The sequence below is a fragment of the Eupeodes corollae genome, chromosome 1 (assembly GCF_945859685.1).
Source record: "Eupeodes corollae chromosome 1, idEupCoro1.1, whole genome shotgun sequence".
Taxonomy (NCBI): domain Eukaryota; kingdom Metazoa; phylum Arthropoda; class Insecta; order Diptera; family Syrphidae; genus Eupeodes; species Eupeodes corollae.
The window spans coordinates 155,839,391-155,866,046 of NC_079147.1; the positions used below are offsets into that span (position 1 = coordinate 155,839,391).

The 26,656-nt window shown below is 34.6% G+C and overlaps 1 protein-coding gene across 2 annotated transcripts in view; it reads left to right on the top strand.

Moving 5' to 3' along the window:
* The first annotated feature begins 939 nt into the window (after nucleotides 1-939).
* Nucleotides 940-26,656, top strand: part of LOC129938448 (uncharacterized) — a 212,033-nt gene continuing 186,316 nt past the window's right edge. Inside the window, exons 1-2 of one of the 2 annotated variants that reach the window (XM_056046013.1) lie at nucleotides 940-2,244; nucleotides 2,308-3,040. The gene's annotated coding sequence lies outside the window, so the exon portion shown is untranslated. Of the gene's footprint in view, nucleotides 3,041-26,656 lie in introns of both variants that reach the window. The other variant, XM_056046012.1, reaches the window with a different exon arrangement.

Genomic DNA, 26,656 nt, shown 5'->3' on the forward strand with positions numbered 1-26,656 from the left:
ACCCAATACTATCTGCTATCGCAAAGCGTGTCAAAATTCTTCTCATATTTCACAACGCCTAAGGGCTTAGGTTTTCTCCGACGATGCAAGAGTTTTGTACCCTTTCTGAAATGGCAGTAATTCTCTAATACCCTCACTAAGGCATTTGCCACTCTAGAAAGGTCTCATGTCTATTATTATTTCATCTTAAAGTTAATAAACAATGCTCTAATGCAAAAGCTAGTTATAATTCTCCTTTAACAACGTCTGTACTTCAAGGAATGCTTATCGTCATCAGTCTACCCTTGAGTCCATTTTTGGACGTACTCTTAAGTACAGGGATTCTTTTTTTAGCCGCATTACAAGATAATGTAATGCTGTACGAGGCTTAATATTTCCCTCTCATTTTATTGAACAAACTTTCAAAACCAATTAGCATTGGTATCTCCTTTGTAATCCTATTGTCCTTTCATCATTGCTGTAATTGTGTTTGATCGTTTGATCGTTTGAGGGGCTTTTCATAAATAAATAAATTTGAAAATTATGAAACTGAAAAACAAGGCTGCAACTTTGAATACATTTGTTAGCTGTTACATGTAATATTAACAGTTTACAAAGATCCTCACATGTTTTAAATTCTACTTATCATTTTTGGATTGCAAGGCAGTACTTTTTGTTGCTACTGTTACCATATAAAAAGCTCACTTTTTCCACAAACCCAAAGAATAAAAGCGTAAAACAGTCCATATTTTGTACAGTCTTAAATAAAAATAGAGCTTTCTCTCCCTCCTCAGACAACAACCTGTCGCAAATTCTAAGATAGAAAACTCTTATTGCGCATGGAAACAAAAGTTACCCCCAAATGGTTTCATTCTCCAATTATTGAATTTGAGGGAGCATTAAGGAGAAATTCATCTACGGAAAATTGTAAAACGTCAAACCTCAGTTGACGTTCGGTTATCGAGGCAAATAGAAACGGTTCTGCTGCGTGCGTGTGAATATTTTTAAATATTCAAACAAAACAAAAAAAAAAACATTCCCTTGCGAAGTATATTCATCCATAGCTTAAGGCTTTAAGATTGAAAAATAACTAGAGCTTAAACGAAAATGAAAATTATGAAAAGTGCGACACAAAACTAATCTGAAAAAAAAAAACACATTTACCATTTTTTCTTCAGCACACATAGAAAAGGAAAAATTCATTACTCAAACCTTAAATATAATCCTGAAACTGAAAAAAAAAACGAAGTTTTCACACGCGAAATAAGGTTGGTTGACTTATATGAAGACGAAGTTGTAAATCGATACGTGAACTTGTTGTTACATTGTGTGTGCGTTACGTTTGTTCGTTTCATATAGGGAGGGGTCATAACTCATAATTACACTCTGGATTCGAGTTGCACGGCGGCGGCGGTGGCGGTGACGACTACGACGACGACGGGCGTGTAAGCTCGCGTGTTCTATATTTTCACTTTTACCCTGCCTTTACCCTTTTCTTTTTTTAAGTCTTTTTATTCTTCAACCAACAAACCAACCAAACTAACCCATCACATACCCCACCCTTACCGGAATAAATTAAAATCGAAATTCCCATTTGAGAGAGCAAAATAATAATAAAAAAAAGGTAAAAGTAACAAAATTGAAACCAAAACCGGATGACATACCACTCGGAGATTTAAATTACTTTCCGGTAAAAGAAAAATGGAAATCCCGTCGGTTAAAGTGTTGAGGCCACCCACAATACTCGCACCGGCTCAGGTTCAGGCCCACTACTAACTTATACCCAACCCATATCCCCTACTTCCACCCTCGTGTTGCGTCGAGTTAAGTTGAGTCGCGTCGCTTCACTTTGTTTCGCAACAACTATACACTCTTAACGTGGCCTGCTTATGCCAGCCTGTCAAAAGGAACTCTAAAGCGGTAACGGAAAAACCAATACGTCATGTCATGTTGGTTGTTGGTTATAATATGTTGCTGCTCATGTTGCATACTTAACAGAACATAGAACTTCAACAGAGGGGAAAAAGTCTGAATTTTTAACTCGCCTTGTCCCACATTGCACCAATAAATAAAAGTCGGAATAAGTGAACAGGATTCCAGCACAGAAAACAGCAGGAAACACAAAAAATAAGAATATACAACAACAAACAAAGGAGAGCAAAAAGGACTCAAGAGTCCTGAGCTGTGAGCAAGAACGAGAGTGAGAGAGAAAGAGAACGGATTAATAATCTAGATACAACACAAATTATATGCACTATTCTACACGTATGTTAACAGTGAAGCATTCATTTGTTCTGTTATGCCAAGGATTTGATATTTGAACTTTAGGTGCAATAGCTGAGGGAAATATATCACAATCATCATCATCATCACCACACGCTTAAAGAAGGGCAACAAGGCGAGGGGGTGTTGATTTTTTCTTTTTTTTTCCAACCTTACGCCATCAAATCAACAAACTAACCAACCTACCAACAAACCAACACCCTTTGCTATAACATTGGAGCTTTGAAGTGTGGCAGAATCCTTCAACCCTCTTCGCCTCCAACACATAAAGCATCAGCCTTTCCCATATACATAAACGTAGGTAAATGTAAAAAGGACTCGTGGATCTCGGAACAATAATATTACAACGAACAATGTCAATGACGTTGACGTTGACGTCGACAACGACAGCGACAGCGACAACAACACCAACAACAACAACGAGCTGCGCGAGGACGGAATTTTAATTTGCATTTAATCGCTGTTGCATATGATTTATGTGGCAACACACCATCGGCATCAGCATCGCCTACACCCCCTTTTCATCATTCAGGTCGATACCGACCCTGTTGCCAGTCATACCAGCCGCAGCCCAAACTGAAACTGAAACCGAAAACGAAACCAAAACCAAAACCAAAACCAAAAACGAAGACTCAGCTAGCCATCCAGCCTCGGCCTTGTCTCAAAACTAAGCAATCGTTGAAATTACTACGCCAAACTTAAAATCACATACACAAAACTATATTCATGCACTGAACAAAGGTAAAGGAAGGAGTGCAACAATATCCTGGGACAAAATGTAAGTACTATGCATTAATTAAACAAATTGGGGGACTACCATAATAGAGTAGCATATAGATGCATATATTTTATAGTTAAGGCTGCTCTGCGGGGTGGTGTGTGATTGTATAGGTTTGGGAGGCATCAGAAGTATGAAAAAGGCATATCTATTGTTTGGGTTTTGAAATATTTAGCTTTTTTTTTGTATTATATTTCACGTATATTTGTGTGTATTTATCTTGAGAAAAGTCGATTAATGAAACTAGGTTTATGATGAAGAATCTTGTTTGTTGAAGGTTTTCACGAAGGATCAATTTAAATTAATTAAAGTTACTATTCTATGCGCTTAGCTTGCTAGTTTTTGGGATTTTCAAGGGTTCAATGACACTCTTTTAAATTAGTGCTTACGAACCCAACCATGATCATAATGTTGCTCTAATGCTGTAAAGACACAATTGTTCCCATTCTAACGAATATATTCAGAAGATCTCTGGACATTACCTATATTTCTCTTAGATGGAGAGAAGTCAATGTTATCTCGGTAAGCTCTCTCAAATTGAAAAGGAAGATTTCAGGCTTGTCTTCCTTTCTTCCAAAGGCTTTACATAGATAAGTAGAAACTTAGATTCGACAAAAACTATATAATAATGCTCTTTAATAGGCCCAACACAAGCTTTTATGAAAAGAAGGTCTATTGAAACAGCACTTCATGAAGTAGTTGGTACAATTGAAAAATCAATTTACTTCAAAGAATATAACTTAAGTGCATCGAGAGAGCCTTTATCAATGTCACTAGCAGTGCTATTCAACAAGCCCTAAACTCTGTCAACATAGAACCAATGTTGTCAAACTGGATTGATGCTATGCTCAAAACAAGAATTTTAAACGCAGAGATGAGCTTCAGCAAGTTACAAGACTCTTTCCGGGCCGTTGGTATGTAAACCGTACCACCCATTTTAGATTTTTTTATGCTTTAATGTGCAATTGTTTAAACTAAATACCTCGTTTCTATTAAAATGGAAACCAGTGTCTACAAGAAAAAAAATATTTTTTGAGTTAGAGAGGGTTAAATATATGGAATAATTGAGTAGTTTGTGTCCAGTTTTACTAAATGTCAGAACGGTTTTTACAATTTCCCGACTTTGGTTTGAAAGTTATTCATCTTTCAACTACATATATTCAAAGGTTCAAAGTAAGTGTTGCTAAAATCATACCACTGCGCATATATAGATCGTATCAAATAATTTTTTTGTGAAAACGAAGTTTCAGAAATATGGTTCGTAGAAACCTAAAAGAAGTCGATGATGGCAGATATACCATCTGACGACGAATCTATCATTGACGATGTTTTTGAAGACGAAGACAGCGTTCTTCATTATAATAAATTTGACATAATATTCAACGACGGAAGTATTGAAAATGTCGAAGCTCTTAAAGATCATGAAAGTGATCAAAATTTTGGTAGGTATACATCACGTGATGATTTTGGTAGTGAAGACGAAATTATTCTTAGTGAGCTGAGAAAAAAATAACCAGTGCAATTAGTGCCCCTAAAACTCATGCAATGCAACCAGCAGGTGAATATTTAGGCAACAAACATGACCCAGTTGATGAAATTGAGAATTTAGAAAACCATGACGCTTACTCAATATTTAGTAATATACGTAATTACAAAAGAAATTATTGATCACATTGTTTTTTAAACCAATCTTTTTGCTGAGCAATCGGGAAAATGTTTTACTTCAACAAATGCGTCTGAAATAAAAGCTTTTATTGGAATCAATTTTCTTATGAGTATCAAGCCTCAAGGAAGCTTTAGAAATTATTGGTCCACTCGGCCACAGCTGCACGATTCTTTCATTGCTAATGCTATGCTAGTGAAAAGGTTTGATTGGCTTTTGGGAAACTTGCACTTGAACGATTCATCGCTTATGCCAAGAAAAGGATATCCAGGATTCAAAGGTGTGTTACAAAAATAAGGTTCTTTTATATTGTTGCTACAATGTTCTTTTTTGGTTCCCTGAAGGACGTTCTACTCGCATTCAATACATACCCAAAAAACCAATCAAGAGAGGGTTCAAGGTTTGGATGCTGTGCGACAGTAGTGAATACGTTTTTAGATTTGATTTATACACCGGCAAAAAAGGAAACTTCGTTGAGAAAATGCTTGGCGAACAAATGTGTTGATAACTTTTTCAGTTCATGTACACTGTTGCACACGCTAAAAGAAAGAAATATCAATGCATGTGGAACAGTGCGTCAAAATCGTAAATTTTTGCCAACCAATATCAAGTGATAAGCAGTTAAAGAGGGGGGAAAGTGATTGGCAAGTTAGTGGCACCGGCTTATCTTAAATGGAGTGGATGGATTAAAGGGCCGTAACCGTTCTGTCTAATTTTCATGATCCAAAATCATGCGTAAAAGTTTAAAGACGACAAAACGATGGTTTTCGAAGAGAAATTGAAATTCCGGAGATGGTTTAAGACTAAAATATGCAAATGAATATCGTCGACAAACTTGACCAATTCAAAAAATATTATGAGGTCGATTGGAAAAGTAGGAAATGGTGGCATAGAATTTTGTTTTCACTTTCTGGATGTTGCTGTGGTCAATGCTTACATCTTGGCAAGATATACAGGATACAGTTTACCTCTAAAAGATTTCAAACTGGATCGTATAACTAATCTTTGCCATCGTTCAGATTTACAACCAAAAAAAAGTTGTGTCCAAAAGAAAAAAAATAAGCCATATGTGGACAGAACTTTCGATCTGGTTCTTCACACAACCGAAAAAAACCTACCTCATTGAGGAGATGTGCATACTGTAGCACAAAAGGCCATCAAAGAAGAACCCAGTGGATATGTACAACTTGCAATGTTCCCCTCTGCTTGAGGAAAACAAAGACATGTTTCAAAGATTTTCACGCGTAAAAATAAACTTAATGTGCATTGGGATAAATTTTGTACCATGTCCTTACAATGAATCCTGCGACGTTTATTTTGTTTTTTTTTCACAATATTTATAATAGTAGGACCTAAATAAAGTTATTTTTAAAAAAATGTTTTCTCTTGTAGTGCCCAGGAAAGAGTTAAGACATGAAGGGGTGCTCTGAAAATTACGCAATATTACAAGAATAAAGTGTCAGTGAATTAAAGATCTTAATATGCTCAGTAATAATTTGGCCAGTAACTATGGACTTAATGTCAACCCACTTAAGAAAGCACTTTTTCTATTTACGAGAAAACGAAACATTCCAATTATGGACTGCCCTACTATTAATGATGTTTCCCTACACATTACTGGTAAAGTAAATCAAACTGGAAAGAAAACATCAAAGAAAGAGGGAGAAAAAGTCTCAGTTGCCTTCTATACCTACAGCTGATTTTTTGTAGATGATGGAGTCCAAGCCTTAATAACCAGCGCTTGAAAGGTTTACCAATCTTAAAAATATGACAAAACACCAACTGTCGACCTAGAGACATTTGTGAATGAACTGGCGATTAAAAGCGCATTACATATTATATGCGCTTAAATAACTGGAAAAGGGCTTCCTTTGGTCACAGGAACATAGAAACACTATTTAGATAGACATTAGCACTCAAACAGGCTTTTTAAAGCCGTGCATTGATTTTAACCCTGTAGGACAAGCATACATTTCCACAAGAAAGGACTTGATGAAAAACAGTCATAAAATAAATTATGGATCTATTTTCACGGATGGTTCCGAAACGGAGGAGTGGGAAGGTCTGATATCTTTTCATGGAATACTCAACTAGAAAGATCAATAAAACTTTCAAATTACTGCAAAACCTTTAAGCAGAATTACTGGCGTTTTCGAAGCCGCTTAGAATCTTTCTTCCCACAATTTGGAAGAAAACTGCATGAACACATTTATCGACAGCAAAGCAGCAATCAAGGCGATTTCTAACACCGTAACAAAGTTAAGACTTGTACGGCAATGCCGTAGGGAGCTTCTTTACGGCTACAGGTCCCAGGATACTAACAAATTGGTCAAAAATGGATCGATGCTCAGTTTAAGCCATATGGTATCAATGATATACAGGTCAATAGAGTAGGTTAATAAACAAATCCTACAAAGTTTCATTGGAACCGCAAACAGCAGGTGGGCAGCTCTAAAACTTGTACAGGGCCAAAGATTTCCAAAGATAAAACGAAATTCCTTTTGCATCTAGGTAGGCTTCAGCTAATAGCTATCCTAACGGGTCACAACTCATTGAGTGCCCACATAAACAGAATGAGGACGGGGAGACGGAGGAAAATACCTTCCACTTTCTATCCGAATGCCCAAACCTACCCAAAAGAAGACTGACAATATTAGACAATTACTTTTTTCGAAGACTTATGCGACGCACATCTCGTAATTGCTATCTAAAGACATTGTTAAATTTTACCAGAAATAAAAATGGTTCTAAGAGGTGCCCTCAACCTAAATCCTCATCAACCTACCCACTTCCGTCCCAATAATTTCCCTTTCCTATGGAGCACAATGGATCCAAAAGGATCCAAGTGAGATGTTACCTTTTTTAAAGATAAACACTAGTTTTCTGGTTTATCAAAGTTTGATTTGCTTGTCGATTATTAAATAAGCTTATTAACTTCCCATAGGAAGTTATTGTAATGGGTTCGATTTGTCAAATTGAAAATTTTGACATTTCTCGACGTTTCAAGGTCCCTAGAGTGGAAATAAAAATAATAAAATCAAAAAAACTGAAAAAAAATTTGTCACCTCCAAAATTTTTCGACTAAAATATGATTTCAACTCCAAAACAATTTTTTGCAACGAAGAATAATGTTGACATCTGATAAAATTTTGAGAAAAATCGAATTGACAGTTTTTTATAAAAAATAAAAATCTAAAAAAAACATTACTCAAAGTTGGTAAAAATTGAATATCGATTCAAATATCTTTTCAAAAACTTAAAATTATTCTTCAAACTTATTTTATCTTATAAGAAATATTGTTTTCAACATTCTGAAAAATGTTGAGAAAAATCGAATTTATAGTTTTTTTCAAAAAATTAAAAACCGAAAATAAATTAATAAAAGTTGGTAAAAAATTATTTTCGACTCAAATATCTTTTCGAAAATTTGTGATAATAGCTTCTAACTAATTTTTACTTATAAGAAATATTGTTTTCAACATTAGGACAAATTTTGAGAAAAATCGAAACGAAAGTTTTTTTACAATAAATAAAAACCAAAAAATGTATAAAAGTTGGTAAAAATTGATTGTCGACTCAAATATCTTTTCAAAAATTGTAGATATTGTCATAAAACTACTTTTATCTTTCAAATACTGTTGCTAACATTCAGTAAAATTTTGATAAAAATCAAATAGACAGTTTTTGTACAAAAAATTAAAAACTTAAAAAATATTTAACAAAAGTTGGTAAAAAATGATTTTTGACTCAAATATCTTTTCAAAAATTTGAAATATTGGCTTTAAACTAATTTTATCTTATAAGAAATATTAATAGAGTAAGAGCCCAGAGCCGCCAGACGTTTCTTATTTTCTGAGTAACAAAATGTATCGTACAGAATAGTGTTAGTGTATACTATGAAGGTTTACATACTTGCTAGGTTGGGGCGGCGGCCAATTTACCTGTACCAGGTACTAAAGGTACAAAAAAAAAACTCTTACTTTTCTTAAAGTCTGAGTGATAATTTTTGTATATATTTTACACAATTTCATACAAAATTTAAAATCAATATTGCCAGACAGTTTTCGTCGGCGGTAATTTCCGCCAAGCACTTTAAAGTTTGCGAAAAAATGAGGTAAGTTTTCTTAGAGTCTGAGTCTTTATATTTATACATGATATTTTGGAAACTATTTCAACACACTTTGCAAACAGCCAGACAAATTGTAGGAGCCAAATATCCCCCAGACATTTTTAAAATCTTATAAGAAATATTGTTTTCAACATTCTATAAAATTTTGAAAAAAATCGAATTGACAGTTTTTTTTACAAAAAACAAAACTCTAAAAATAAACAATACTAAAACTTGTTAAAAATTTACTTTCGGCTCACATAACTTTTCAAAAATTAAAAATATTAACTTCAAACTTATTTTATTTCACAGAAAATATTGTTTTCGATATTCAGTAATTTTTCATAAAAAATAAAATGTACAAAAATAGTACGCAAAGTTGGTAAAAGTTGATACGAGTACATATAGACAAACTTTTAAGCAAGACAAATCGACGGGCGGGATAGGAAGTTTTCACCGTGCGTCGCATCTCAGCTTCTTTTTTTGAATTGTATTCCATACGGTTTTAAGGAAATAATACAAAAACAAGTAAGCTGAGTTAACTAGATTTCATCTGAGGTGGTATCGAAAGGCTTAGCTTAAGCTCATGGAATGAAAATTTCCCAAGTACTATTACAAAAATGATAAATTTTATAGCAATTTTCTTGCTGGTTGTTTGTTCAGAAACCATGCAAAATTAAATGCTTTAAAAACTGAATGCTATCCGCTGTGGGTAAAGTGAAATCACCCTCTATGCAACTATTCCTAAATTGCACTTATGTACATCAAGGAAAGTAATCAACTTTCAGTACAGATCAGATTAGTCGCTCAAGCTGCTGGGTTCTGTACTCTGTACATTTATGTGCTTAGTAGTATGTAATGTAATATTACCAAAAATACGGCTAGGAGCGACTGACGGTGCAAGAAATCGTCCACCTCTTCTGATATAAAACTCGCATATCTTGGCAGGTGCCAAGTTTGAGCTTTTTGGATAGGACATAAAAAAGAGCTTTGAAAATTAAAGAACTATAGCCGAAACAATTACATATCGCGAACACCGCAGCAAAGTTCCATATTTTTCATTGTTTAAACGATATTTTTATATAGCCAGTTGCATTCCCCTCTCAAGCAATTCTACTCGCACTTCCAGGAATGCTCATCAGTTTATCATTGAGCTCGATATTGGGGATTCCTTTTTTAACTACACATCGAGGATATGAAATTCTTTACCGAACTCTGTTTTCCTCTCCCATTTTACTATTCAAAATTTTAACATGAATGTGCACCGTTGTCTTCATTTAAATCTTTCATATTTTCCTAAAAATCGGACTTAGTTTTAACGTAAATGCATTAATACCCCTAGATTGCCTGCACAGTTAACATTTTTGTTTAAATTGTTTGCATTTTTTTTTGATTAAATTCAAGTTTTAAAATATATGTACACTTCAAAAACTATTTACTTTAACAATTTTTTGTAAAAATAAAATTAAAAAATTGGTTTCTGAACTCTCAAAATGCTGAAGCATGACTCTTTAAGTATAATCGTCCTTTTTTTAATATGTTTAATTCCTCATAGTAAGATATTGTGTAAATAATTATCTCAACGTTTCAAGGTTCCTACAATCTAGAAAAAAGCTGTGATGCGACCCACACTGAAAACTTTCTATCCGCGCCCGTCTGATTTTTCGAAACCTTTAACAAAAAATATTGTGTGAGACACAAAAGTCTTAAGATAATATCTCTCTTTGTTCGCCACTTGGTGATTTTCGTGTTTTATAAAAAAAAGTTGTCAATTGAAATTTATCAAAAATCTACCAAATGTTGTCAATTGAATTTTTCTAAGAAATCTACCAAATGTTAGTAAAACTTTTTTGCAAAAAATTTTATTTTAAAAGCACTTTTTTAAAGTTTTTGTCTTATTTAACAAAAAAAAGAGGCTGGGATGCGACCCACACTGATAACTTCCCATCCCGTCTGTCGATTTGTCTTGCTTAAAAGTTTGTCTATATGTACTCGTATCAATTTTTACCAAATTTGCGTACTATTTTATGTAGATTTTATATTTTATGAAAAAAGGGACTGTTAGATTTTTATATAAAAATTACTGAATATCGAAAACAATATTTTCTGTGAAATAAAATAAGTTTGAAGCCAATATTTTCTATTTTTGAAAAGCTATTTCACTGGAAAAATTTTTTTTACCAACTTTTGTTAAATTTTTTTAGGTTTTTAATTTTTTGTACAAAAACTTTTAATTCGATATTTTTCAAAATTTTACTGAATGTTAATTACAATATTTTTTGAAAGATAAAATTAGTTTGAAGCCAATATTTCTAATTTTTGAAAAGATATTTGAGTCGAAAATCAATTTTTACCAAGTTTTATACATTTTTTTTTTTAGGTTTTCATTTTTTGTAAAAAAACTGTCAATTCGATTTTTCTCAAAATTTTATCAGATGTCAAAAACATTATTTTTCGTTGCACAAAATTGTTTTGGAGATGAAATCACATTTCAAACGTAAATTTTTGTATTTATAAAAAAAAAAACCGTAAAAAGGATTTTTTTCAAAAAATATACCTCTTTGATATCACGTTACAATATACGAGCATTATATAAAATTTAATTCAAGTCTCTAGCGTTTTTGGTTCGTAAGATATTTAGGGTTAACCAATATTTTCACCTTTTTTTCAAACGCAATTTTCTTGAGAGCCCCTTCTGCATCTTTCTGCCTTATTATCTGCACAAAATTTATTTGAAATCGATATCTCTTCCGGTTCTTGAGCTATGGAAGACGAAAAAACGTCACGAACACAGGCACCCACAGATATCTTTCTAAAAATCTTTTATTTCGTCTATAGGGACCTTGAAACGTCGAGAAATGTCAAAAATTTCAATTTGACAAATCGGACCCATTACAATAACTTCCTATGGGAAGTTAAAAAACACTTTTAGCAGCGTTTTTTAGGTTTATATATTTTTTGTAAGAAAAACTGTTACTTCGATTTTTCTCAAAATTTTAACAAAAAATACAAAAATGCATACAATTATTTTGCATTTCATTTCTGGTCGCAAGATATTCAATATGACAAACTTTTATGAATCCAATTTTTAAAACAAAAAAAACTATCCTTTTTGAAATAAACAATTTCACGCTTTTAGTGCAAGATTTGTTTCTTAAGTTTCATGAATGTAAATGAATAGGATCGATTTGAAACCACAATATTGTAAACTTCTTTAAATCACGCTTTTCCAACAAAATATTTGTTTCATATAAGAAGGTTCAGAAAATCTATAATTCCGCTATGAAAGGTCTCGTTTTACTTTAAGCATTTTATAATCGCACAATAAGTTCAAGCATGTCACTTAGGCACTAAGATTCAATCAGTACGAATTGGCATGTTTTCGCTATGAAGTCTTAATGTAAATGTATATAAAATACATACATATGGTTATTTATATACACAATATTATTTGCTGAACGTGATATGTGTTTGTGTTTTGAATGTTAAATATCAAAAACACACGAAGTGACGATGATTATCCTTGAATAAAGTTAATGGAGTTTTCTCTTCAATTTCCATATACACAAAACATACAGAGGCACAGAAATTTGAACTGCATTCATTTTATTTTCAATCGTAGAAAACGAATTAATAAATAAATGTACACTACTGAACAAAAAAAAGTAGTCAAAAATGTTGGCTTTTTAAAGAACTCATTGTAAAGGGTTTAACAATTTAGTAGTTAGCAATTTATAAATATTTAGTTATTTTATAAGTGACTCTAAAATTTTAAACTTTCCTAAGTAGGAAATTGCTAGTTTTCTTTTATTAAAAAACAAGCATCCAAAATGATAGTTCGTGAAAATAAACAATGCAAATGTACATATGAGTGATGGTGAGTTTGTTGGACTGTCGTGCCAGAGGTCTTGGGATCAAAGATCAAACTATGCCTGTGCCAACTAAGGTTTTTTTTCTTCCGAGGAATTGGGTACTTGTCATGAAAAGTGCTTTCTAAAATTAGCTGTTCGGAATCGGCTTGAAACTGTAGGTCCCCTCCATCCCTGACAACAACACTCGCACACAGGAGTGGATAAGAGTTGTAATTCACTAGACCGTAATTCACTAAATCGTTTGAAATTTTGCGCCATTGTTTCTAACCCGAGTATTGTCTATTAATTGTTTTAATTATTAGCCCAATAGATCTGTACATCTGTACAGAATCTAAAAAATCTAACCAAAAAAATGTGACTACAAATTTATATTTTCACTTGAAAAACTCGACTTCTTTTCAGTATGTCAGTAGTGAAGTACGAATTTCACTGAAGATAAAAGCAAAAGTAGTATCCAGCTACGGATAGAATTTTGACGTTTCCAGTGTTTCGAAATTATATGTTAGTACAAGTGATGCCTTTTTCATATCTCGAACACTCGAACTAATGTTTGATAGTAAGATAAGTAGATTTTGGTTCTGGTATTACATCGCACATTATTGAATTCTTCTCGATTATTTTGCTTTGATGTGACAGTTAATGATGCGCTGGTTATTACACGAAGACTTTTCTGATTTTTCAGTGTTTTGTGTTGTTTGACAGTTTACCTTTAATTTCAACTTTCGATGTTCACTTGGTGCTTCGGTGTGTGGTTAAGTAAATACAAACAAAAATTGCAAAATTTATTTTAACAACTTATTATATTCAGTGTCGACATAATTTAATTTTCCAGTCACAATGAGCTGAGTATGTTAAAGAGCAGAAAAGAAATAAATCAAATTCGAAAAATAAAAAGAAGCAAAAAAGGAATCGTCAAAACATGCAAGGAATATTCTACCTGCTCATTTCGAAAAATATTTAGTAAGATAGTAAGTAGTTGTATTTAGTCCAATTTGTCGAATTGAAAATGTTGACATTTTTCATAGTCCATAGAATCTAAATCAAAGATTTTTAGGGAGATGTCTGTGTGTGCATGTGGTATACGTTCGGGATAACTGTGTTCGCTAGCGAATTCTCTAGAACCCAGAACAGATATCGACTTACATAATATAATACCATCGAAAGATGCAGAAAGGACTTTTAAGAAAATTGAGTTGGTTGTTTTTTCACTAAAGCAATTAAAAAAAATGAAAATTGTGTCGACTTAAAATATCTCACAAACCGAAATGTTTCTCACCTCGAATATTTTATTAACAAAAAATTATACTACCTGCAAAATCTATATATATAAAAATCAATGCCACTTTTCGTTGTAATGTTATAACTCAACAACGCCTTTACCGATTTGGCTAATTTACGTCTTGAATTATTCGTGGAAGTCCAGAGAAGGTTTGTACGGAGTGAGAATTAAAAAAAATCTTGAAAAAGTGTAAAATCAACATCTTTCTATACTCCCATATACAAACAATTTGTACTAATACTTAACAGCCGATTTGAACCTTTGGCAAAACAATCGAAGAAAGTAACGTTGTTTCTGTCAAACAAATTTAATGTGATCATGTGTCATTTCATTTTATAAGCGATAATTATTGCTTTGTTGTGTTTGTATTTTCCAAAATGTTGTTGAGTTGTTGAGTGAAGGTAAAATGCCACGAGCAAGACGACCAAACATAGGCCGGCGAACGCGTACTGCAAATCAAGTGGCATTATTAAGACGATCTCAGACTACAGATGAACGCGCACAAGCTAATACACCGCAGCACAGTACACAATACTGCACAGAATAGATCTGTTGAGCTGTACCTGTACTTAATCTTGCACTACGATCAAAAATACGTCGTACTGTTTTAGATGAAATGCTACGTGCTGCTTTTAATTACAATAGTCAGATTGATTATTGTATGTACGGATACATTGAAATGATGGACGCATTATGTCCACATTGTGATGCGGCTAACTTTCCAGGTGAAACGCCCGGCATGTGTTGTGGTAATGGAAAAGTGAGATTGTCAACATTAGAAACTCAACCCGAAAAATTGTGTTCATTTATTTTTGGGACGTCTCAAACTTCGAAGCAGTTTGAAACTAAAAACTCTGTAAACTCTTGCATTTGTTGGAGGATGATGTAACTTGGGATCCAACTCTTCAAGATGCATCTACTTCAGCTCTTCCAAAACAAATACGAATGCTATTTGCCATTATATTATCAACATGTTCGCTATCAAATCCACTTGAATTATGGAACAAATATAAACATTATACGGCATAAGATATTTTAATTCGTATGCGTCATCATGAAAACAATCCCGAATTGTTGATTGCCTTGGAAATGTACAACGAAACTTTAATAATAATTGAAGATATGTGTCTAAGGATCGTAAATAAAGCATAAGCACAGTTGGGTATGAAAGCACCAAATCTTGAGATACATGATTTTTTGGATCGTGAATTGCAACGTGAGCAGGAGTTTTATTCTAATGATTTACATTCGTTTATTTGTACAATCGAATATAATTATAACTTTCGTTGTATCATTGATTTTAGCGACTATTCGATCAGAACAGAAAATTGCATTGGCACTTTCATCTTCGAGAATTGCTGCTACATTATTAGAAGGTAGTCGGACCGCACCTTCTGCATTAAAATTGCCATTGAATGTACAGGTGATTGAAACTCCAACTTGCAATATTTCGAGTAATTCTGCTATCGCAAAAGTTCTGCGATTGCACAATGGCGAATAAAAATCAATAGAAGCATTTAATCGAACAAACGCGGTAATCAACAGCTTTTGGTGGTGCTCTGATATTGCTGTCAGTGGACTTTCGTTAAACATTGCCTGTCATTCCTCAACTCCTGCTGATGAAATAAACGTTTGAAGTCATCAGTTCTTTGGAGATATGTACTAAAATTGAAACTGAACGTTAATACATAATCACCTACATAATGATGCAACTGCACATGAGTTGGCAAAATACCAATCGACAGTACCAACGGATTGATCACTTTATCAAACAATTTTTGTACAATTGCGCAATCTATAAATGAGTTAATTAAATGTGTTTTTCCGAATATTATTCTTTGTTTCTTTGTTAATATTATTGCGAAATATTAATCCACCAAAACTGTGTAATAGCACCAGATTAGCAGTGAAAAAGTTGTTGCCAAATTTGATTGAAGCTACAAACTTAATTTGTAAATCAAAAGGAAATATTACAATATCCTGTGCGTTTATCATTTGCTATGTCCATAAATAAGGCCCAAGGGCAAACATTTCACGTTTGTTGTGTCAATTTGGAGAAATCATGTTTTGCACATGGCCAACTTTATGTTCCCTGTGCCAATTTTTTAATAAAAATTATTTTTTATCCAACTGTTTTAGACTAACCTAAAGTAAGAGCACCCAATTCTTTTTTATTTTGTACTCTTTGCTGATAAATATAATATAAACACTATATCATTTGGGTCATTTGGACTTTTAAATAGCTAGCAATTTAAAATATTTTGTATTACCTTGCCTTATACGTAGCGAAGCACGTACCGGGCCGTTAGTTTTTTCGTATAACGAAAAATAACATTTTTGATATCTTTTAAATTTTTTTAAAATCAAGATAATGCTTAAAAAAAATAATAAAACACTGCTAAAAGTTTGGAAAAATAAATTTTCGACTTGAATATATTGGCATAAGTGTCTATATATATATATATTTTTAGAATTTGTCGTATTTTATAAAAAATAAGAATCTATAAAAAAATGGCAAAATTGGTAAAATCTGATGTTCGATTCGAAAATTTCGTAAAAAAGATGAAAGTACTGAATTCAAAATTATCTCAATCTTTGCAAAAAATGTTTTCATTCTAGTAAAATCCAATTAGTATTGTTTTCTATAAGAAATAAAAACTTTAAAAAAAAAGCTTGAATTGATGAAAATTATTTTTCAAATATAAATGACAGAAACAAAAATAGGTATTGAAATCTATCTTATTTTATCGTATGCAAAATATTGTTGCTAACTTTATGTAATTTCTAAAACACGAACACCAACAAAGACAACAAAAAATAGATAGAAATTGTTTTTTGACTTAAATATTAAAAAATAAAAAAAATAAATATTATTAAACACAAAAATATTGACTTTACGTTTTTTATCGCACATCAAATATTGTTACCAATGTTTTGTCAAAGTTTTGGAAAAATTGATAGACGGGCACTTATGGAAAATTGTAGGAAGTAAGTGTGGGTCGCATCCTAGCCTTTTTTACGCCTTTAACTGGTTGCTGCATTTTTAAGATTTCATGTTTTTCTGTAACCAGACTTACGCCAAACAAATGCGGGAAAGAATTAAAAACGCTATCGACAGCAAGTCTCTTCTAAGCCAATGCTATTTGAAGCAGCGACATAAGGTCTTATTTTAGTAACCCATCGTTTCATGAATGCTCGCAACCTAAAGTGACAAAAATGCATGTTTTCGTTTAATTATAATATATTCCTACAAAATTTTAAGGCACCATACATTTTAGAACGACTTCTTCAGGTTTTTTGTGCGCATCATTTCTTTTTGATAATAAATCGCAAGAATTAATAAAAATGCATTTCTCTTTTTGTTAGATGACTAGACTAAGTTCTTTAAATACTCGTATATGAAAGTAAACATAAATAAATAAATTAAGTGGCGCAACAGTTCGTATATTTGTTTCAAATTACAACTAGTAAACATCTTTGCCTTTGATATGTATTTTTTTGCTCTTTTACCTTTACCTACAGCCTATACTACTTTGTGCATACATGATTATTTAATTGTATTAATCTTAAATAACAAAAATCATTGATCTATATTTTTTTACTCTAATCAGGCTATCAATATCTGAAATGGGCCTGATAAGTATTTTAACTTCTTGTAAATGATTAAAGAAGACTTTTACTTACTTACATAAAGTTTTATTAAAGTATTTAGGTTAGATGTGGCTCGCTTGACAGTCAGAAATAGAAGATAGCTAACTTAAGTTAAATGAAAAAGAAGAAGTTTAGAAGACGATATTCTATTACAATTATTATAGTGTAGACAGATGTGTATGAATCAGCACTCTAGTACTCTATTTTAAGTAAAAAAAGGAGTTCCAATTCACTACCCATCTTGAGGGAGTACAACAATCGCTCAATGGCTGAGTGGGGTGGTACTTGCAAGCAACCTCGGATGAGTTTGTGGTCTCGAAAATTACATCGGTCTTTGGCCTGCTAATACAACAAATTAAATGATCGAATATTCGGAAATAAGGATCCACAGAACTTCAAAACTGCGATCACAGCCAGTACAGAGCGGCACTTAATTCTGATTGAAAAATTATCGGAGAAGAAAAGCGGCCACTTTTTAGTATGGAAAAAGCTCAGCGAACCTAGTTGGTCTTGTCGGGCTAAAGCTTCGAAAGCCGTAGTCAACGGCCATTCGAAAATCGAAGAAGCTCTAACCAGCATATCTTCCAATAAAGAGCAAAAAGACATCGTGAGGAATGAATCAACGCCTAATTGCAACATTTTGGAACGATATCTTGGAGCGATTCAACACTACAAACAAAATGTTGCAAGACCCGAAAATGATTCTTGAATCGGCAATGCGTCCACTATTGAAATCATTCGGGGAATCCAAACGAAATTCTTTTGATAAATACGAGGAAGCAGCCAAAACCATATCCCATACTGATGAATATGTACAATCACGCACCCACACCAGAACGAGAAATGTGAAGTTGAATCCGCTTGAATACGGGAAAGCACAAGACGCAAATCTGTCACCCAAGGAAAAATACAAAGTATCCGCCTTCATCCCAGTGATTGACCAGTTATCTGTTTCTCTTACTGAAAGATTGCATGCCTATGAAGCTGTACGTTCGAGATTTGGATTCCTGAAAGGAACCTGAAATTAAAAGGACTTTGGAACAAATCAATCGCTGGAACTATTTTATTACCAAGTTATCGAAAATAAAAAATTTCAGAGCTACATTCTTAAACATCGAAATTGCATTGAGAATGTATTTGGTTTTGATGGTAACAAATTGCACTGGAGAACGCTCATTTTCAAAAATGAAAATTATAAAAAAGGCATTTGAACCACGATGGGACAAAACCTTCTATCGAAGCTTTCTCTCCTGAGCTTTGAAAGTGATTTACTCCGAGAGCTGGATTTCATGTGTTTGTTCAATACTAAAGGAATCTACTTGGTACACCTTAATGCGCAATGCATTAAACTGAAAGACAGTTTCTGCACTGTTCTTCGGGAAAATGAATTGATTCCAAGTATTTTTCCGGATTTGCGAAGTAATTACTTGAATCAGTCTTCTGGTTATTTTGGAATGCAAACATTAACTTCCAGATGCAACAGTTTTTACAAGGCGATTTAATGTCTCTTAAATAAATCGATACTGTTGTAAATGCAAATGAAAGGGTAAATTTATTAGGCATACCTGGAATGCCACCACATAATCTTTGATTGTTTCACCTATTATTCCCCTGCGTAATTTGAATCCACCTCAATTATAGAACGTTAAAAGTTTGGTCATAAAAAAGATCACCGGAAATATTCCTGAAGCAACCATTTTAGCTTTAAAAATTAAAGGAAAAGAGTTCCAGTTTCCACGTGTTCCAATGATACCGTCTGATTCTACAATACACTTAAGAAGGTTACAGTTTTCAATTCGTTTATCTTGTCCATGTCTATAAATAAGTCTCAAGGCAAAACGATGTCCAATGTGGTTTAGATTTGGAAAATCCTTGTTTTTCTCACGGGCAGCTATATGTTGCATGTGTGACTTGCAGGAACACCGTAGAACCTATTTGTGTTAGCGGACAAACACATAGGTTGACAAAAAATATTATGCACCGATTAGTGCTAAATTATTGAAATTAAAAGTTTTTATAATTGAAAACAATAAATATAAAAATAAAAGGACTAATATAAAATTAAAGCCATGGATAAATAATTTGCTCTTAAAATCTATACGTTTTAAAAATAAATTATATAAAAAATGTCGAAAACATCCGCTCAATACAAATCTAAAATTACGCTTTAAAAAAATTAGCAAGGAAGTTAGTAATAAAAATCATCAGAGTCGCGATAGTTATTATAACAACAAAATAATAAATGCCAAGAATAATCCAAGAGAAGAATGGAAAGTCGTAAATGAAATTATAAACCGAAAACAAAATAGTCAGTCAAATTTTATGACAGTTGAATATGGAGATACGTGTATCTCAAATCCAAAAGAAATTGCAAATCTATTCAACAATTATTTTACTAATGTTGGTAAAACTTCTTTTCCTCGTGATATCAAAAACTCTTGTGAATGTTGTATTAGCTTCAGCTATTCAAATGTGGTACATAGTGAAAATAGGTTAGTCTTCGAAAGAATAAATGGCCTTGAAGTACCTACTAAGAACTATAAATACACTGAATAAATCAACCTCAGTTGGCGTTGATGGCATTTCTAATACATTGTTAAAAAAAACTGCTTTTTATTTAGTGGGAGGTTTGACGCATTTTTAATTAAAACTGTTTTTTCAGGTGTCTTCCCAAATGACTTAAAATCTGCTTGTGTTTTACCAATTTTCAAAAAAGGGAGCAAAAAGGATGTAAAGAACTACAGACCTATTTCATTATTACCATCAATTTCAAAAATTTTTGAAAAAAGCTAGAATTACTTTAGCCCCTCACAATTTGGATTTAGATCTTGAATGTCAACTGAAGATGCTTTATTAAATTTCTGTTGTTCAATACAACAAGGAGTGGACAAAAAAATGAAATGTGCTGCGCTTTTTGTTGGCATTACAAAAGCCTTTGATATGGTCAGTCACTTTATCCTTTTAAAAAAATTGCATGATGTTGGTTTCCGAGGATACATCTACAATTGGTTTGAATCCTACCTGTGTAAAAGGTCTCAGATAGTCAAAGTAGGTAATGTTCTAAGTGATTCCATGGATATCAACTTGGATGTCCCATAAGGGTCAGTTGTTGGGCCCATTCTTTTCTTGGTTTATATAAATTCCATCTTCAATCTGCCATTTTTAGGGAAAGTTAACGCGTTTACTGATGATATAGCAATTAGATACAATTCACTTAGTCCATTAAATTTGGTTTCGGATATAAACCATGATGTATGTACATTTATTAAGGCTATGGTTTACGGACCATACACTTTTAGTCAGTAACAAATCCAAACTTATGATGTTCAGCAATGGACTAAATGACATACAGTTATAGTTCCATGCTCCGTCTTGTTCTAGTTTTAAACTCTTCAATAGCAAATGTCTAGTATCTCATTTAATAAATACCTTCAATATTGTTCATTCTCCACGTTAAAAAAGGTTTAATATGGTATATTCCACTCGAAGCTACAATATGGTATCAGTTGTTGGGGATACATACTTAAACAAAATCCAACAATTAAAAAAGTGTCCTAAGAAAAATATGCAACGCTACCCCCCTCGCTCAGTCCGCAGATTTATTTAGACAAACAGGTATTCTACTAGTAAGAAACTTGTTTTATTTTAAGGTTTTGAAGATATTTTTTATGAGGAGTGGTAGAGCAATTCTTACTCGGTACGATCAAACATTTTTTGAACTACACTTTTTAGGAATTCCGCTTACTTACTTACTTAAGGTGGCACTACAGTCTTGTGTGAACTAGGGCCTCACCCAACAAACTTCTCCATCTAGCTCGGTCCCTAGCTAGATGTCTCCAGTTTCGCGCTCCAAGTTGGGTGAGGTCACCTTCCACTTGTGTGCGCCACCTGATCCGCGGTCTTCCTCTACTGCGCTGTCCTGTGGGTGCGGATTTGAAGACTTTCCGAGCCGGAGCATTGGTTTCCATGCGCTCTAAGTGACCCAGCCATCTTAGTCGTTGGACTTTTACTCTTCTGGCTAAGTCTACGTCGCTGTACAGCCCGTACAGTTCGTCGTTCTATCTTCTCCTCCACTCCCCTTCGATGCATACGGGACCGTAGATCACACGAAGAACTTTTCTCTCGAAGCGACCCAAGGTGCTTTCATCCGCTTTTGTCATGGTCCATGCTTCTGCACCGTATAGCAGGACGGGGATGATAAGGGTCTTATATAGCAACACTTTGGTCCCTCGAGAGAGGACATTACTACTCAATTGCTTTCTTAGTCCAAAGAAACAGCGGTTAGCAAGAGTTATTCTGCGTTTGATCTCAGCGCTGGTGTTGTTTTCTGCGTTTACAGCGGAGCCTAGGTAGACGAAGTCCTTGACTTCCTCAAAGGTACGTCTGTCGATTGTGACGTTTTGACCAAAACGTCGGTGTTGTATGTCCTTTCTAGATGACAGCATGTACTTTGTTTTGCCCTCATTAACCGTTAAACCCATTTTTGCCGCCTCTGCCTCAATACTCACAAAATCCCCATTGACATCACGCTGAATTCTCCATGGTCATCCTGCACAAACGGACGAGTTTGGCAGGGATGCCAAAACTAGACATGGCTCTATACAGCTCGTCCCTGTAGATGCTGTCATATGCGGCCTTGAAATCGATGAAAAGATGGTGGGTGTCGATTTGGTGCTCTTGAGTTTTTTCCAGGATCTGCCGTAATGTGAATATTTGATCAACTGTGGACTTTCCTGGTCTAAAACCACACTGATAAGGACCTATCAGGTTGTTGACGATGGGCTTTAGACGTTCACATATTATGGCAGAGAAGATTTTATAGGCGATGTTAAGTAGACTTATTCCTCTATAGTTGGTGCAGTTTAGAGGGTCTCCTTTTTTCAGGATCGGGCAAACAATACTGAGGTTCCATTCATCGGGCATGTTTTCTTCCGACCATATCTTACAGATAAGTTGGTGCATGCTCCTAACCAGCTTATCCCCAGCTGCTTTAAAGAGTTCGGCATTCAAGTTATCTGCTCCAGCGGCTTTATTAGACTTCAACTTAGATATGGCAATCTTTACTTCGTCTAAGTCGGGAGGACGGGATTGTTGGCTTTCGTAGTCTATGTTGAATGGGTCATCCTGCCTGACAAGGGGATTCAGTTCTTCGTCGCCGTTATACAGTCTGCAGAAGTGGTCCTTCCATATCCTCAGCATTGACTGCGGTTCCACTATGATGTTTCCACTTTCGTCTTTGCAGCCTTCCGTTCTAGGTTTATGTACCTGTGAATTTCGTTTCACCTGTTCATAAAACTTTCGAACCTCATTCCTGCTTTTATACCTCTCAACATCTTCGACCGCACGCTTCTCATGCCCTCTATTTTTCCTTCTGAAAAGTCGGCGTTCCTCTCGCCTCTTCTGCTCATAGAGCTCACGAGCAGCTCTCGTCCTTTTATGCAGCGCCGCTTTGCGTGCCTGCATTTGCCTGCCGACATTCCTCATCAAACCAGGGGTTCCTTGTTGGTGGCTGTTTGAAACCCAGCACATCAGAGGCGGCTTCTCTGATTGCATCTTGGCAATGTTGCCACTGGTTTTCGATATATTGTGTTGGCGGCAGAGAACTTCGAGAGAGGTTACTTGTCACTCGGTCGGAAAAGGATTTGGCGATCTCTGGCGATTGTAGCCGTTCGACGTTGTATCTTCTCCCAGCACCTCCCTGTTTTGCCATGGGTCTGGAAATCCGATGTGCTACCCTGGCTACAACGAGGTAGTGGTCCGAGTCGATGTTAGCTCCTCGGAAAGTTCGTACATCCATAATGCTGGAAGCGTGTCTGGCGTCGATCGCAATATGGTCAATCTGGTTGACGGTAGATTGATCTGGAGAAGTCCAAGTTCCTTTGTGGATGTTGAGGTGTGGAAAACGCGTACTGGCTACTATGACGTTTCGCCCCGCAGCAAAATCTATGAGCCTGAATCCATTGTCGGAAGTGTTGTCGTGCAGGCTGTTTTTCCCGATTATTCCACCAAAGATGTCTTCCCTTCCTAGCTTGGCATTAAAATCGCCCAGGACTATTTTAATATCGTAGCTAATGCACTGCTCATATGTTTTGTCTAAGAGCTCGAAGAACATATCTTTGGTGTTGTCGTCTTTCTCTTCTGTGGGGGCGTGCGCGCATATCAGGCTAATGTTGCCGAATTTAGCCTTGATGCGTATGGTCATGAGGCGCTCATTGATGCACCTATAGCTCAAGATTTCTTGCCTAAGTCTGGCTTCAATGACGAATCCGCATCCAAACAAGCGCTGTTGGTTTTCGTGGTAGCAGTCACCATAGTAAATATCGCAGTTTTTCATCCTCTTTTTGCCCGGCCCATCCCATCGTATTTCCTGGATCGCGGTGATATCTGCTTTATATCGTTCTAGGGCCTCCGCTTATTCTTCGGCCGCACGTGGTCTGTTAAGGGACCTAACATTCCACGTGCATATCCGAAGTTCGTTGTCCTTTATTCGTTTGCGTTGGTTGTCAACAGTAAATCCGTCCGTATCCGAGGCTTGTTGGTGCTTCGCAACTTTGAAAGCTTTTACGTGGCCAGGAAGTCACCCCGACGCACAACCCCCAACCTGGAGGGCCCGATCCTTAGTATAACTCCAAGGAAGGGGAGCCGGATAAACCGCTCCTTACAGGCCTGGGCTCCGAATATGTCGAAGAAGCCCTATAAGGTGTTCACTAAAGAGTTCAACCTTACTGGAACTGTAGACGCCACCGTTGATTCTATCTCGAGAATTCGTCCGCTGCCGCCTGGATAAGGAGAGGAAACACCTCTCCCCCCTCTCTCGTTTGCCTAGTGACTTACACCTCTCATCCATTCCTGTGTGCGAGTACTGTTGTCAGGAATGGAAGGGACCTACTATTTAGGCCGAATCCGAACGGCTAGTTTGAGAAAGCACTTTTTCATGACAAGAATTACTCTTGAAGGATTTGTCAATTCCACGCTAGAGGCAGTACCCGCGAAAATTTTTTTTTTTTAAATTAAGGTGGCACAGGCAGGGATTGAACCCAAGACCCCTTGCATGACAGTCCAAAGCACTAACCATCATGCCACGGGTACTACTTCGCTCTAAGATATGGTTTCAAAATGTTGCAAGCAAAGCGGTTTTGAGACCACTCTTCTTCTAAATTCTAACTGATGGCGACTGAATGTAGACTGGATTGAGTATAAATAAGTATAAATTAAATTCATATTAAAGTGAATGTAATACAACTTAATACGCAATGCATTAAACTGAAAGACGATTTCTACACTGTTCTTCAGGAAAATTAATTGAATCATAACTGGTTCAGTCTTCTGGCTATTTTGGAAGGCAAAAATTAACTTCCAGATGCAACAGTTGTTACCAGGCGATCGGATGTCTTTTAAATCAATCGGTATTGTTGTAAATACAAATTATAGTGCACATATTCCTGAAGCAACCATTTTACTGGAAAAATTAAAGAAAATGTGTTCCGCTTTCCATCTATTCCAATGATAGCGTCAGATTCTACAATACCCTTTAAAGGGTTACAGTTTTCAATTCGTTAAGCTTGTCCATGTCTAATATACTCATTTATTTCAAACTAATAACGGATTTTATTTTTGGTATTGATTTTTGCTTTACAACAAATGAACGAAAATATTGATCAAATGTGTTCAAAGTCCTACCTATAAAATCCCAAACCCATAAATTTTTATACTAGTTTTAAAGTTTCGTCTTCGTTAGTAAATAATATTTTCATTTTAATATGGTAGTAGGAAATAAGTCATGAAGGTCGCCATGTTTTTTTACAAATGGCATCTTCATATGCACGAAAACGTTAGCTACAGCAACGCGTTGCCGGGTCAGCTAGTTAAATATAAATTGGTCATGATATTTTGATAATCCTCTTAAAAGTGTCAATTTTATCAAGTTAAAATTCGCTCTTTTATGAATTTTGCTAAACTTTTAAAAATGTTGTTTTAAATTATTCTTATCTTATTGTGACAAATGTTTAATTGTCAATTGTGTAAACTACTGCGGATCGTTGTATTGGCAATTTTTCACTCTACTTTATACCAAAGAATATCAAAAAACAAGGCAATTGGCTTTGTGTTATTTTGCTGTTTCCCGAATAAAATTTATATCATATTCACCACAAAGAATTTGCATATCAACATTTTATAATAATAATATTTAATTTATAAGATTTTTGCAGATACTACTGTATTTTTGAATTATTTACAAAAGGACCAATGTGGTTCGAAATGCCTTAAAGTATTTATGTACATATCTCTTAGTAAAGTGATGGAAACGACAAAAGTTGAACACAAAATAGTAATAGAGTTGTCTTGGGAATATACAAATGGGAAATAAGTGTATATATACATACATACTATGTACCTATATGCATTTTAGATGTGTCTACATATATAAGCTTCATATAAAGTCAAAGCAATAGTAATTTGTCCTTTCCCGTGTGTGTAAATTACTCATCCTTCTTCTCTCCTTCCAAACTTCAGAAATAAACGCCTTCATTCACTTAACTTGTATTTCTGGCTAAAACAGATCGACCATTCGACATATGTACATACATATGTACATCTATGTATAAGTATATCCTTTTCTTCGAAATTGTTACCCGCTAAAATAGAAGTCATGCCATTTTTCCTCCCACCGCATCGCAATAAATTCTTATTTGGTTTGAGGAATCTATTACATGTAGAAAGAAAGAGGTTTTATGCTCTCTGCGACAGGATATGGCATGGATTGGATGTCCTTTTTGAAACGAGACAAACATTCGTATATGTGTAGATATGTATGAACGGACATTGAACAAAATACATATGTAAATATGTATCTATTGATGCTCAATGTCATTCTATATATTATAGTTTATATAAAATTGTTGTGTAGGTATGTTTGGTGTTGGTTTATATAGGAGGAAAGGATACTAATCGGCCGGAAACCCAAAACAAACGGAAGGAAGGATTTTTTTGACAGATAGGAGTATTTATTTAGGTAGTAGATTTTGTTTTTGATGTCATTTAT